This window comes from Penaeus japonicus, unplaced genomic scaffold (genome assembly GCF_977035675.1).
Source record: "Penaeus japonicus unplaced genomic scaffold, GWHDUDI00000001_assembly GWHDUDI00000035, whole genome shotgun sequence".
Lineage (NCBI taxonomy): Eukaryota > Metazoa > Arthropoda > Malacostraca > Decapoda > Penaeidae > Penaeus > Penaeus japonicus.
In genome coordinates, this window is record NW_028234437.1 from 22,519,413 (window position 1) to 22,525,626 (window position 6,214).

The following is a 6,214-nucleotide window of genomic DNA, read 5'->3' on the forward strand; positions in this document are numbered from 1 at the left end:
TAACTTCCCTTTTTACATAGAGGAGGGTAAAATGTATATGACTCCCACTATTTTGGACGCTCTCTCGTAAAAAACAAACAGCAACCAAGGGAAAAATTCAAACAAAAAAGGGTAAAACCCAAAACTAGTAATAACATCGATTTCATAGTTTATAAGAAAAATAAGTTATACATTACCTAGATACAAAGGGTACACTCTGGCTACTCGTACAGAAATATATAATAGCACTAGATATCATGGTTACTAGAAAAAATAATTCATTCTCAAAAAAAAAAAAAAAAAAATCTTATGACTTTTTATATTGAAATATCCCATCCCGATTAATTTCTAACGAGGCAAACACACTCACACACCTACAAACTATATACTATCATTATTACTGTAACATTATCATTATCAATCTTATACTCACCATCATTAGTATCATTACTGTCATTGTTATATGTATATATAGGTGAATATAATTAACACAGACACAAACACACACACACACACACACACACACACACACACACACACACATATATATATATATATATATATATATATATATGTGTGTGTGTGTGTGTTTATATGTGTGTGTGTGTGTGTGTGTTTGTGTCTGTGTTAATTATATTCACCTATATATACATATAACAATGACAGTAATGATACTAATGATGGTGAGTATAAGATTGATAATGATAATGTTACAGTAATAATGATAGTATATAGTGTTGATAATGATAATAAAAGTAATGAAAATAATGATAATAATAATGATTATGATGATAATGATGGAAATAATGACAAAAATGAATATAAAAGAAGGAAAATAACAAGGTGAGATGATTATGAAGATTATTATCATAATAACAATAATAATTATTATAACAACTACAGCAAAAATAACAATGATGATAGTAATGAAAATTGTAATCGAGATAATGGTAACTATAATGACAGTAATTCCATAAAGCACTTATCATAATGATAATGGTAATGAAAATGATGATAATAATAATAAGAGTAACATTATTAATGACGATAATGATATAAACGATAAGAATGAAGATGATGACAGTAATAATGATATTGTTGGTAATGATAAAGATAATGATGATTATAAAAGTTATGATGTTAGCAATAACAACAAAATTAATAGTAACAGTAGTGATATTGATAATAGTAATAACAATAGCAATAGAAAAAAAGATAATGATGATGATTATAATGAAAGTTATGATAATGATACTAATAGCAAAGATAACAACAACAACAATATTAATGGTTAATAATAACGATAACAACTATACTATTGATAATGAGGATGGTAATGATGATGAATATAATAATAATGATGATGAAAATGACAAGAATAACTAGCAACAACATATATACAACATAATTATCAATTCAAAACTGATAAAAGCATAGCCAGAACACACTTTGAAGTGATTTTACTATTAAATCTCATTAGGTTTAATCCTTACTATTTTATATTTTTACTATTTTAATAGGGCATGGGGACTAATGCACCGCAATGCCGGCAGAGTGAATCACAGTATTTACAGTGCTTGTATCTAAACTTGTCTTACTTTAAACTTGCTAAATTCACAATAAGAGTTTGCAAGCCTGTGATGTTTGCCAACGGGTCTATCATAGTACATAAGAGCTAATTGAATTTTTTATTCCCAACAATATGATCTATGAACTTACAAAACGCAGAACTCTCGTTCAGTGAGATCTTAATTGAGGGCAACATTGCCACCAGACATGGCAAATCAACTGGCCTCGGCAAATTTTTCAGACACAGGAACCTCTTCCAGATAACTGGCTTGTTTTTTACCCACGCAGATAAACCATCTCTTTTTATATAACGCCAGGGTTTGAAGAAAAAGTCAAAGAGATGTATGGGGGCGTATCTAATCATTCCTAACTTGATCAACCTAGCTACAAGTACAGGACAGCGTTCCCGAATTATGGTTACGCAAAGAACTTCACTCATGAGGCGGTCAAAATTATACCAGTTAAATAGCTCTTCAATAATAACTGGATTTACCTAATTCACTATCTAACTTCCCTTTTTACATAGAGGAGGGTAAAATGTATATGACTCCCACTATTTTGGACGCTCTCTCGTAAAAAACAAACAGCAACCAAGGGAAAAATTCAAACAAAAAAGGGTAAAACCCAAAACTAGTAATAACATCGATTTCATAGTTTATAAGAAAAATAAGTTATACATTACCTAGATACAAAGGGTACACTCTGGCTACTCGTACAGAAATATATAATAGCACTAGATATCATGGTTACTAGAAAAAATAATTCATTCTCAAAAAAAAAAAAAAAAAATCTTATGACTTTTTATATTGAAATATCCCATCCCGATTAATTTCTAACGAGGCAAACACACTCACACACCTACAAACTATATACTATCATTATTACTGTAACATTATCATTATCAATCTTATACTCACCATCATTAGTATCATTACTGTCATTGTTATATGTATATATAGGTGAATATAATTAACACAGACACAAACACACACACACACACACACACACACACACACACACACACACATATATATATATATATATATATATATATATATATATATATATATATATATGTGTGTGTGTGTGTGTTTATATGTGTGTGTGTGTGTGTGTGTTTGTGTCTGTGTTAATTATATTCACCTATATATACATATAACAATGACAGTAATGATACTAATGATGGTGAGTATAAGATTGATAATGATAATGTTACAGTAATAATGATAGTATATAGTGTTGATAATGATAATAAAAGTAATGAAAATAATGATAATAATAATGATTATGATGATAATGATGGAAATAATGACAAAAATGAATATAAAAGAAGTATAATAACAAGGTGAGATGATTATGAAGATTATTATCATAATAACAATAATAATTATTATAACAACTACAGCAAAAATAACAATGATGATAGTAATGAAAATTGTAATCGAGATAATGGTAACTATAATGACAGTAATTCCATAAAGCACTTATCATAATGATAATGGTAATGAAAATGATGATAATAATAATAAGAGTAACATTATTAATGACGATAATGATATAAACGATAAGAATGAAGATGATGACAGTAATAATGATATTGTTGGTAATGATAAAGATAATGATGATTATAAAAGTTATGATGTTAGCAATAACAACAAAATTAATAGTAACAGTAGTGATATTGATAATAGTAATAACAATAGCAATAGAAAAAAAGATAATGATGATGATTATAATGAAAGTTATGATAATGATACTAATAGCAAAGATAACAACAACAACAATATTAATGGTTAATAATAACGATAACAACTATACTATGATAATGAGGATGGTAATGATGATGAATATAATAATAATGATGATGAAAATGACAAGAATAACTAGCAACAACATATATACAACATAATTATCAATTCAAAACTGATAAAAGCATAGCCAGAACACACTTTGAAGTGATTTTACTATTAAATCTCATTAGGTTTAATCCTTACTATTTTATATTTTTTACTATTTTAATAGGGCATGGGGACTAATGCACCGCAATGCCGGCAGAGTGAATCACAGTATTTACAGTGCTTGTATCTAAACTTGTCTTACTTTAAACTGCTAAATTCACAATAAGAGTTTGCAAGCCTGTGATGTTTGCCAACGGGTCTATCATAGTACATAAGAGCTAATTGAATTTTTTATTCCCAACAATATGATCTATGAACTTACAAAACGCAGAACTCTCGTTCAGTGAGATCTTAATTGAGGGCAACATTGCCACCAGACATGGCAAATCAACTGGCCTCGGCAAATTTTTCAGACACAGGAACCTCTTCCAGATAACTGGCTTGTTTTTTACCCACGCAGATAAACCATCTCTTTTTATATAACGCCAGGGTTTGAAGAAAAAGTCAAAGAGATGTATGGGGGCGTATCTAATCATTCCTAACTTGATCAACCTAGCTACAAGTACAGGACAGCGTTCCCGAATTATGGTTACGCAAAGAACTTCACTCATGAGGCGGTCAAAATTATACCAGTTAAATAGCTCTTCAATAATAACTGGATTTACCTAATTCACTATCTAACTTCCCTTTTTACATAGAGGAGGGTAAAATGTATATGACTCCCACTATTTTGGACGCTCTCTCGTAAAAAACAAACAGCAACCAAGGGAAAAATTCAAACAAAAAAGGGTAAAACCCAAAACTAGTAATAACATCGATTTCATAGTTTATAAGAAAAATAAGTTATACATTACCTAGATACAAAGGGTACACTCTGGCTACTCGTACAGAAATATATAATAGCACTAGATATCATGGTTACTAGAAAAAATAATTCATTCTCAAAAAAAAAAAAAAAAATCTTATGACTTTTTATATTGAAATATCCCATCCCGATTAATTTCTAACGAGGCAAACACACTCACACACCTACAAACTATATACTATCATTATTACTGTAACATTATCATTATCAATCTTATACTCACCATCATTAGTATCATTACTGTCATTGTTATATGTATATATAGGTGAATATAATTAACACAGACACAAACACACACACACACACACACACACACACACACATATATATATATATATATATATATATATATATATATATATATATGTGTGTGTGTGTGTGTTTATATGTGTGTGTGTGTGTGTGTGTGTGTGTGTGTTAATTATATTCACCTATATATTCTACATATAACAATGACAGTAATGATACTAATGATGGTGAGTATAAGATTGATAATGATAATGTTACAGTAATAATGATAGTATATAGTGTTGATAATGATAATAAAAGTAATGAAAATAATGATAATAATAATGATTATGATGATAATGATGGAAATAATGACAAAAATGAATATAAAAGAAGTATAATAACAAGGTGAGATGATTATGAAGATTATTATCATAATAACAATAATAATTATTATAACAACTACAGCAAAAATAACAATGATGATAGTAATGAAAATTGTAATCGAGATAATGGTAACTATAATGACAGTAATTCCATAAAGCACTTATCATAATGATAATGGTAATGAAAATGATGATAATAATAATAAGAGTAACATTATTAATGACGATAATGATATAAACGATAAGAATGAAGATGATGACAGTAATAATGATATTGTTGGTAATGATAAAGATAATGATGATTATAAAAGTTATGATGTTAGCAATAACAACAAAATTAATAGTAACAGTAGTGATATTGATAATAGTAATAACAATAGCAATAGAAAAAAAGATAATGATGATGATTATAATGAAAGTTATGATAATGATACTAATAGCAAAGATAACAACAACAACAATATTAATGGTTAATAATAACGATAACAACTATACTATTGATAATGAGGATGGTAATGATGATGAATATAATAATAATGATGATGAAAATGACAAGAATAACTAGCAACAACATATATACAACATAATTATCAATTCAAAACTGATAAAAGCATAGCCAGAACACACTTTGAAGTGATTTTACTATTAAATCTCATTAGGTTTAATCCTTACTATTTTATATTTTTACTATTTTAATAGGGCATGGGGACTAATGCACCGCAATGCCGGCAGAGTGAATCACAGTATTTACAGTGCTTGTATCTAAACTTGTCTTACTTTAAACTTGCTAAATTCACAATAAGAGTTTGCAAGCCTGTGATGTTTGCCAACGGGTCTATCATAGTACATAAGAGCTAATTGAATTTTTTATTCCCAACAATATGATCTATGAACTTACAAAACGCAGAACTCTCGTTCAGTGAGATCTTAATTGAGGGCAACATTGCCACCAGACATGGCAAATCAACTGGCCTCGGCAAATTTTTCAGACACAGGAACCTCTTCCAGATAACTGGCTTGTTTTTTACCCACGCAGATAAACCATCTCTTTTTATATAACGCCAGGGTTTGAAGAAAAAGTCAAAGAGATGTATGGGGGCGTATCTAATCATTCCTAACTTGATCAACCTAGCTACAAGTACAGGACAGCGTTCCCGAATTATGGTTACGCAAAGAACTTCACTCATGAGGCGGTCAAAATTATACCAGTTAAATAGCTCTTCAATAATAACTGGATTTACCTAATTCACTATCTAACTTCCCTTTTTACATAGAGGAGGGTAAAATGT